This window comes from Cervus elaphus, chromosome 6, assembly GCF_910594005.1.
Source record: "Cervus elaphus chromosome 6, mCerEla1.1, whole genome shotgun sequence".
Classification (NCBI taxonomy): domain Eukaryota; kingdom Metazoa; phylum Chordata; class Mammalia; order Artiodactyla; family Cervidae; genus Cervus; species Cervus elaphus.
Window position 1 is genome coordinate 42,195,625 of NC_057820.1, and position 10,473 is coordinate 42,206,097.

The 10,473-nt window shown below is 35.1% G+C and overlaps 1 long non-coding RNA gene across 1 annotated transcript in view; it reads right to left on the reverse strand.

The window, feature by feature from the left end:
- LOC122696547 overlaps window positions 1-5,530 on the reverse strand; it is a 34,434-nt gene extending 28,904 nt beyond the window's left edge. Inside the window, exon 1 of the long non-coding RNA XR_006341775.1 lies at window positions 5,461-5,530. This is a non-coding gene — a long non-coding RNA (uncharacterized LOC122696547). The remainder of the gene's footprint in view (window positions 1-5,460) is intronic.
- Window positions 5,531-10,473: the final 4,943 nt, after the last annotated feature.

Consider the following 10,473-nt stretch of genomic DNA (forward strand, 5'->3'; position numbering starts at 1 on the left):
CTAAAGGAGATCAGCCCTGAGTGTTCATTGGAAGGATGGACGTTGAAGCTGACACTCCAATACTTTGGCCACCTGATGCGAAGAACTGACTCATTGGAAAAGACCCTGATGCTGGGAAAGATTAAAGGCAGGAGAAGATGGGGATGACAGAGGATAAGATGGTTGGATGGCATCACCAACTCAACGGACATGAGTTTGAGTGGACTCTGGGAGTTGGTAATGGACAGGGAGACCTGGCCTGCTGTGGTCCGTGATGTCACAAAGAGTCAGACACGATTGAGCGACTGAACTGAACTGAGCCATATATTTCATAAACATGAAAATTATGTCAAATATATATTTAAGCTCTTTATAATAGATTTTTTAGAGGTTAAAAAGTAATGATTCTGAGATTAATGCCTTACTTTACAGTTCACATCTATTACCCAGTGCTAGAACTTTTACATTTACAGATTGATTCAGTAGATTGTAACTATGATATTTTAACATGTTATTTTTTAAAATTACATACTACCATATTTTTGTGTAAAAATCTAATTCATATCAACATTTCTGGAAACCTGAAAACTATAGACCATTTAAATTTACAGAATCATATTAAAACTGGCAATTTCTTAAAAGCAAGAAGAACAGTGTTTCCATCAAATAATGATGAAGCACAAAGATATTTTATAACTTTTTCCCTAATGATGAAGAACTGATAATAAAGCACACCAAAAAGAATATAGGTAACAGAAGATGACATGTTTTAGAAACAAAAATCAGATAATCAAAAAACATTTTTAGAAAATCTTTAGATAAAATTTGTCCTAACAGTCTTACATATATCAAGTATTTCAAAGTATATTGCCATTGGTATATGCAGGAAATGTAATTGGTAAGAGCTGTGCCCCATATCTGTATAGTAGAAGATATATTTCACATGTTCTTTATTTCCATTTGAAAGTATACCTTTTGTGAGCAACTGAGAGATAGACTGACTTAAGCTGATCATCTAGAGCCTTTACATGGTTGATAGGATCTGTCTCTCCTTCACATGAGTGAATCCAACTGCTATGTGACATTTCATAATGGAGTGAAATGGTTCAACTCATTCAAGGGATAAACTGAGTTACCCAAAGTAAAATTAAAAGGTCCAGTAACTGGACTCCTTCCTATGGTGATACCTCTTATGACTTAAAAAATAAAAGACTCTATAATAATGCTATGTGTGTATGACAAATGGGTCACAGTGCTAAATAGTAATAAAATCACTAGTTCTTTAAAAATATTCCTCAGGACTATACAGGTGTCCCTCTCCTTTATTAGCACATTTTGACTTAGTCTTCCAAAGGCAAACTATCATGCTTTCTAATAAAAACATCTTTTGCATCTGCTGCCAGAAGTAGAGTACTAAGTTAGAAAGATGTCTTCAAGTTCCGATGAAAAGTGAAAGTGAAGTCACTCAGCCGTATCCGACTCTTTGCCAGCCCCTGGTGTGTAGCCCACCAGGCTCCTCCATCCATGGGATTTTCCTGGTAGGAATACTGGAGTGGGTTGCCGTTTCCTTCTCCAGGTGATCTTCCCGACCCAGGTATTGAACCCAGGTCTCCCGCATTGCGGGCAAACTCTTTACTGTCTGAGCCACCAGGGGATTGCTAAGTTCAGATAAGTAAACATTGAAAATTATAAGAAAAAATAATGTAGCTTATATAAATCCTAATAGATTATATCAACCAGTCTCAAGGTGTGATTCTGGAGTTCCCAGAGGACCCCAAGACAACTTTAGAGAATTTATAAGGTTAACAGTGCTAAAGGTAAATATAAAAATGCATGTTTCTTATTTTTAGTCACTCTACAGTGTAGTGGATTTAACAATACACTGAATATTTTAAGAATGCATACGGCTAAAATGTATGAATAAAATGTGTTTTTGGTTTCCTATTATGCACATCATTTTTAAGAAATACATGTTATTTTAAAAACCATAAAAGAAAATCACGAAAAGTGAGAGGAAAGAATAGACAGCAAATGGTTATAAGGTGCTTAGACTACATGTGAAGTTGTATTATCATTTGAAGATGGATTACAATTAGTTGCATTTCTATTGTACACTTCAGAGCAACCACTAAAATGGAAACACAACTTTTTAAAAGAAGTACAAATAAAAAAAAAATAGTGGACCTAAACTGGAATCATAAGGAATACTTAAATAATCCAACTGCAAGCAAGAAAAAAATTTAAGATGAGAGGAACAAATAACAAACAAAACAAATAGCAACTAGAAAAAAGAATGTAGACTTTAATCCAACTTTAATCCAAATATTTAATCAATATTTACATTAAATATAAATACTCTGAACATGTCAATTAAAGACAGACTGGATAAAAAGTAAGACAAGTATCTGTGATCTATTAAGAATCTCATTTTAAGTAGAAAGCAATAAATACATTAAAAGGACAAAAAGAAATATATCATGAAAACAGTAATCAAAAGAAAACCTAGGTGGTTATATTAACATCAAAGTAAACTTCAAGAAGGATGGCATCACTGAGTCAATGGACATGAACTTGGGCGAACTCTGGGAGATGGTGAGAGACAGGGAGGCCAGGTGTGCTGCAGTCCATAGGGTTGCAAAGAGTCGGATATAACTTAGTGATTGAACAACAACAACAAATTTCAAAAAGAGAGTATTATTGGAAATAAAAGGAGACATTTTCTAATGGCAAAGTGTTAATACACCAAAAAGCCATAATAATCCTAAACGTACATGTATAAAACAATAAAAATTCAAAATACACAAAACAAAAACTGATAGAACTAAAAATAGAAATGGACAAGTCTACAATTATGGTTGGAGATTTTAACACTTCTTTCTCAGTAATAGATAAAACAAATAGAAAATCAATACAACATAGAGGGCCAGGCCGACATCATCAACCTATTTTTCCAACTGATACTTATTGACATGTGTAGAATAATTCACATAACAACAATAGAATATATAATCTTTTCAGGTTCACATGGAATATTCACCAAGATAAACTGTAATCTGTACTATAAATCAATCTACATTAAAAAATAAGTCAGTATATTTTTCCATGTATTAGACTAAAGAAGAAAATCATATAAAAATGAGTTAAAGAAAAAGTTTAACCAAATTCAACTTACAAGCAGGATAACAATTCTCAGAAAAATCAGTATTGGAAAAGAATTTTCTTAACTGTGAAAAAGCATCTACAAATAGATCCTACAGTAATATCGTACCTGGTAAGAGAATGAAAACTCTCTAAGTTCAGGAATAAAGCCAGAAAGTTCACTCTCACTACTCCTATTATTGAACAAAGACTGGAGGCCCTAGCCAGTACAAGACAATAAAACTTTTAAAAGATATGTCAGGTCTGGGGGGAAGGGGTGGATAAAATTGTGTCTGTTGGCAAGATAATTATCCACATAGAAAAAACTTCAGATGTAAGAAGGAACTGTGAGTAAAAACATATACATAAAATGGAAATAAATCTAAAAATATTTATTTTAAAAAAAGCAGTAATCAAATGTAATGTGTACTTCCGGTTATTTAGCCACATTATCCTCTGTGTTCAGATCACTCTTACTGAAGTCTCTTAATGAAAACTCTATCACATTCTTTTAGTCGAGTGTAAAATTTCTTGATGGCATGGATCACATGCTTTTCATCTGTTATCCCTAATGCTTAGTACACTGCATGATAAAAGGTTTAATAAATTCTATGACACAGGCAATGAGAAATTAGTAGAATGGACAGCTGGATTCAAGGATTGTAAACAACTCTAAAGTGTGAGGCTGAAAAATAGAGATAAAATACTAAAAGAATCATAACTGTGAAGCCTAATGAGAGTTCATGAGTTAAAAGTAATATTAGGATTTTCACTTCACTTTGTGGTGAGAGGAAACGACTGATTAACTTCTGTTGCTGTTGTTCTGCCGCTAAGTCGTGTGCAACTCTGTGACCCCGTGGACTACAGCATTGCAGGCTCCTCTGTCCTCCTCTGTCTCCCGGAGTTTGAGACTTTGAAATTAAATATTTATGGTAAAAATTTAAGAGTAGTAATAAAGATTACAATAAGAGTGTACATAAATTTTTATCTAGTTGAAGGAAACATATAAGAATAAAAATAATCTATCCTATAAGAAGAGGGAAGAAAACAAACATAGATAAATGATATACATAGAGAGCATGGAACAATATGGTAAAAATGATCCATATATATAATATAGATAGGCAAAATTCACCAGTTAAAGTACAAAGATTTCCAGATAGAATATTCGTGTGTTGCAAGCATGCATGCTAAGGCACGTCAGTCGTGTCTGACTCTTTGCAAACCTATGGAATTTTACCTGCCAGGCTCCTCTCTCTGTCCATGGGATTCTCCAGGCAAGAATACTGGAATGGGTTTCCACACTCTCCTCCTGGGGATCGTCTCAACCCAGGAATCGAACCCAGGTCTCTTACATTGCAGGAAGATTCTTTACCAGCTGGGCCACCAAGGAAATATTTATACCTAGATATGGCTTTCAACAAACAAGTGAAACGTGAAGAAACTAAAACAGTGGAAACCAAAAGACTAGAAAAAGCAAACGAACTGAACAACCAAGAGATATGTCAATATTTTGAGAGAACAGTTTGCTACTACAAACATTTTAGCAAATGTAGTTGTCGATAGAAAGAAAACCTTAAAAAAAATTTGATTTCAACTTTACAAAGCAACATTTTTTGAAATCATTATACATGATCAATTTAACAGAAAAAATAATCTTTATCTTTTTGAGCATAGAGCTTTACACAGATCCAATTTTATGCTAAGAAGTAGAATAAAGATTTGACTTACATTTTGTAATCACAACTATGTAAAAATATTTGTCTGTTTAACAAGATGAAAATTTCCCCACCGTTTGGCTTTTGAAAACACCTGTGTTAACAGATTCCCTTTCTAGCAAGGCTCTTCTTCAGTTGTGACTGACACCTGTTTTCACTTCTCCATTTTCTGTTTAAGGCTAAATTGAAACATTTGTTTTAGCCTCCCTACCCCACACTGGTCATCCTGCCAAAATAAATTATTTTCAAAGTGTATCTTTGTGTAATTAAACAGGTTACAATTCTTTATGGAATTATGGGTTATGCTATAATCAAATTCTGTGTGATGTCAGCTACAAATAATTATTTTGTCCATTTTTACAAGTAATTGATTTTTACCAATAATTTTTCATATTCTTGCCTGGGGAATCCCACGGACAGAGGAGCAATTTAATAAATCCTTCAATAAAGTCATGCTTAGTTCACTATTTAAAAATTCATGGCCCATGTATGCAGATCATGCAGTTGAACCAAAATTACTTCAAAATATTTACATAAAAGGCAAAAGGAAGAGGATCCAAACACAGCTGTATTTTATTACACTCTTTGAAATTATTTGCTTTATCATGAAAACATTCTAACTTACCCTTATTTTCATAACTCTAGTAAGACACAATTCTGCATAGCTATCAGTCACCAAGGGCCTAGTCCATGACACTGCAATGTAGGCCAAACTGATTCTTATCTAAAGTCAGAGTCTGAGCCAAAGAAAGCCATATTCTGTACAACATGTTTAAAAGTGTGAGCATGAACATGGTCAAGAGAGGAATCGCACTGGCCAAAGTCTATTTCCATTATGCAAAATATTCTGTGTGAAGATATTATTTTACAAATAGAGTATAAGACCACTAGTAAAAATAAGCATTTTTAGTTATAGGGGGAACAAGCAAACTTCCCTTACCACTGTTATCTGTAAAAGTCAAGGACTTTAAATTTGACGGGAATGTTTATAAATCCAAAAAATTAGAATCACAGAGAAACAAGCAGGAAAGTCTTTTGAATGAGAAGACAGTTGTCAGGAAGCATTTAACAAAAGGCTTCCTGTGTGCTGTTTTGGATCTGTTAGAAACCCTCTGGCCCTTATTGATTCCTGAATATTCAGGAATTAAGAGGAGAGACACACCTTTCCAGGGGCTGAGGAATCCAGGCATTTCTCATTACAGTGATAAGTACCCTCTTCCTTTTTATGAGCCAAATGGTAAAAGGTGATTGTTTGCAACTCACTCTCTTTGATAGGGATCATCTTATGTTTTGTAAGTCTGGAATTTTAATCTTTGTCTTTGCTGAGAATAACCACCTTGTAAGACAGTGGTTATTGCCACTGTGGGTTATATTGCGTGGGTTATATGCCCACGCCCTGTTGATTAAAACACCTTTGCTCCATCAGAGCTTGGGTCCCCCTGTCTTTCTTTCTTTGTTTCTATTTCTTCTTTCTGTCTTTCTCTCTCTGTCTATTTCTGGCTAATTCCTTGGAGCGCGGAGGCCCGCTGAGCTCACTTTCTTGCCCGGGCTTCTAAGACCCTCTGGAGAAGGCGCCTGTGCCTTCACCCACTCGAGGGGCGCCCGGTGCCCACGTGCAGCAGCGCGAGCCCTAAGCACAGGACTCTATTGGCTTTCCGCCTAAACCAGGGATATCAGCCTCTTTCTCTCTCTTACTCTCGGAACCACCAGTTTCCAGTCCATTCAAGGACCAACAAGCGCTATCAGCCTCTTTCTCTCTCTTACTTTCTTATCGTCTACTCCGGACCACCAGTTCCGGTCCATTAAAGGACCAACAGACAGTAACTATTTACATAATGATTTATGGAGTATTGGCCATGGCCTATGCCAGGTCCTTCATGAGCATTTTTGAAATCTTCACTACAAACTAGTGAGGTGGGAACTGTTATCCTCATGCTGCTGATGAAGACTGTGCCTCCAAAAGCTTAAGTATCTTGCCAAAAATTCACCTGGTTGATAGAGCCAGAAGTCAAGCATGCCAGACGTTAGAGCCAGTATTAGCTCCTCTAAACTACACTCTCTCCATAGCTACCATACTATGGATGACGATGGTAACAACCGCCACTGCCACAATAATAACCAATCTTCAAAGGCCACTTATTATTAACTACTGTCCTGACTTTGTAAACGTACAATTCCAGTAATTCCTAACTGTTTTATTGGCCCCTCAAAACTGCCAGACAGATCACTTCAGTTCAAAACAGTTCAAAGGCTCTAATTCCTAGAGCAACCATCTCCAAACATTTTGGTTGCACAACCATCCCATCTTCAAACAACTTTTAAACATGCTCCCAACATGGTAAATTTGTTTACATATAAGTCAGACATATATCTAATGAAGCATACTTTAAAATAAAAATTAAAGGGTGATGTTACATTATAGTACAAATTATGATGGAATATATTAAGCAACCACCTGCATTCCCACACATGTGTGTGTTAGCAACTCAGTCGTGTCCAACGCTTTGTGACCCCATTCTTTGGGCAAGAATATTGGAGTGGGTTGCCATTTCCTTCTCCAACTCCCACACATAAGAGATTTCTATTTTAGATGATCAAATCCAAACTCCTCCACATGGGAGGTACTCTGCACATTCCACTTGAACTGAATTATTGTTGTTTTCCAAGTACATTCAGCAGCTTCACACCTAAGTTTACTGCTCACATATGTTGTGCCCGGAATGGCTTTCTTGCACATGACACAAGTCCACTCATCTTTCACCCCGTTACAGAATTACTGCATTTACACTTATTTATGTGTCTGCCTCCTCCTACTTCACTGAGAGCTCTCTGGTGGGGTGAATTGAAAGCAGGTCTCTTTGGGTCTCTAATATCCTGTGCAGTGCTTAGCATGTCATAAGCAATCACTTGGGAATGAATGAGTGAATAAAACCCATGTATTCTTTCACTGTGTAAACTCTGATTTTTTGATCATGCTATATGTTCTTGAAAAATTAGTAGACCAGGAAAAAATAAAAATGGAATCTAAAATTACCTCTCCCTCCATGGGCTGGAAATATATAAATACAGCTGATTTGTGCAGAACAGAAATAGAATCACAGGATCAAAGAATTTTACTCCTAAAAGGGGCTTAATCCAACTTAGAGCTGAGGTCAAAAACAGGTCAAGGAAGATAATGGAGTTAGACAGACCAAGAACAGAGAAGCCGCTACATTGAACAAGAGAAGCAACTGAAAAGTATTTTGAGGCAGGTGTGTGTGTGTGTGTGAGAGAGAGAGAGAGAGAAAGAGAGAGAATGGTTTTCTTAACCAAAAACAAAAAAGTTAATTTTGTCACCCATGAAAATCATTAAAACTATTCACTACTACTTAGTATTATTGGATAGTATTTGCATATTCTGTTTTTTCCTCTTGTTTATCTGAAAGAGTATAAATGCTGTACCCTGATTTTCCTCTATTATTCATTACACATTCCCCATTGTTATTTTTAACCCAGTCTTCTCAGTATCACTGCAGTTTCTTGGAATATTAAATTGGATATGCAAACAAAGGTCATGTGATTTATGAAGTACCTTTCAAAGGCTGTCTCAAGGAAACATTCAGTGTTTTTATAATTGATTATAAAACATATTTCTAAAGGACCTCCTTGTGAAGTTATTTGTCCTTCTAGAAAAAGAACTGAGTAAAAAAGTATCTAGGGCTGATATCTAGAAACTGCTTTGAAATAACCTTTCCCTTTGAAATTAAAAAGTAAATTCTGTCCAGAGTATCTCATCCCTATGAGGAGAAACAAAGTAATTGCGTTTCTTATATATGTGCAAGTAGATGTATTTAGTTTAAAGAAATCCTAATCATGGTACTTTGCAAATGGCAAAAAATATTCTTTGTAATTGCAAAGTGGTATTAAAAGATTATTTATTTATTGACTCTAAACTTTCTCTTAATAATTTATAAATACTTTAAGATTTTCATTGATTGAGTCAATATTTTTAATAGTGTTTACTAAATATAGGCTTCTCATTGCCTATGTGAAAGTAAATAATCAAACAAAAAATAAGGATTCAAAGCAATTTCACTGTCAGTTTTGCATATTAGCTAACATAAATGGTGCTCATAAAAGTTGGAACTGAATACATTTCCTCACTTTGCTGTTCTTCCTACCATTAAAATAGTGTTCTGTCATTATGTGAAACAGAATCTCAATGAAAGACTTCCTTATCTCTGCCTATGATACAATCTCTACTGCAGAGTTTAAGACACACCAGTTTATATAACTTTTAGAATTTTAATTGTTTTATACGTTTAATTAAAGTTCCAGTGAATTTTACATACACAAAAAGTATATAAACCAAATCCCCATGTAAACATCAGGCCATAAAATAAGAAACAGAAGAATGTATTACATGGAATGCACCAGCTGCATCCAGGATGAAGGACAGTAGGACAGAGGAAAGATTTTAGGGATGATACTGATAAACAGGGTCAACAGTTTCTTATTAGTCTGTGATATATAAAGAAAAATCATTCCCCTTGGTACAGGTATGGTTACATTCATAGGAAGCATGCAAATTTAGAACAGGAAAGTGGTCAAGAGTCTTAGAAAACTCTTGATCTGAAAAATAAACTAATTACTCTTCAGTCTTACAAGGTACATCAAGCAGGCACCAAAGGTGTTTCCTCTAAAGCTGAGTTACACCAAACTCCATAGGAAGATACACATTTTCTCACAGCATGTATCCCAAGCAAGTACATAAACCATGATATGAATTCATCTTTCATTTAAGCTAAAAACCAATTAACTGTAACTAATACTTAGTCATTTGGTATTCTTTCAGGCATTCTCATTAATCACCACTGTAATCTTACCAGGTAGGTACTATTTTCATTTTACAACTGAGTAAATACAGACATGGAGGACATATAAATTGAGCAAGTTTATATTATCAGCAACTAAAGGAGCCACATTTTGACCAGTAGATACAAAAGTTCCCTAAAAAATAAATCAAAATTGTATTCTAATGATTTAGCAAAGTTATTAGATAAATTAAAGATTTAAGGCATTCTTAGTCTTGTCCCTTAAATAATTAAAGGAAGCTATTTTCTATACCAGTTCATGCAAATACACTTGTCCTGAATCCCACACATTCTTAATTGTTATAGCACCTTTAAGAAGAGCATTTTTTTTCCATTTATTTTTATTAGTTGGAGGCTAATTACTTTACAATATTGTAGTGGTTTTTGACATACATTGACATGAATCAGCCATGGATTTACATATGTTCCCCATCCCAATCCCCCCTCCCGCCTCCCTCTCCACCCCATCCCTCTGGGTCTTCCCAGTGCACCAGGCCCAAGCACTTGTCTCATGCATCCAACCTGGGGCTGGTGATCTGATTCACCCTTGATATTATACTTGTTTCAATGCTGTTCTCTCTGAACATCCCACCCTCGCCTTCTCCCACAGAGTCTAAAAGTCTGTTTAAGAAGAGCATTTTAAACACAAAGAGAAAAGACTTGACTTCATTGTATTTTGTATTATCTGATACTTCTATCTAAAATTTAAAGTTCAATTATATCATATTTGAAAATATGTGTGCTAAATTTTAAATTATACTATATTCTTAAGGAGTGATTCCTTA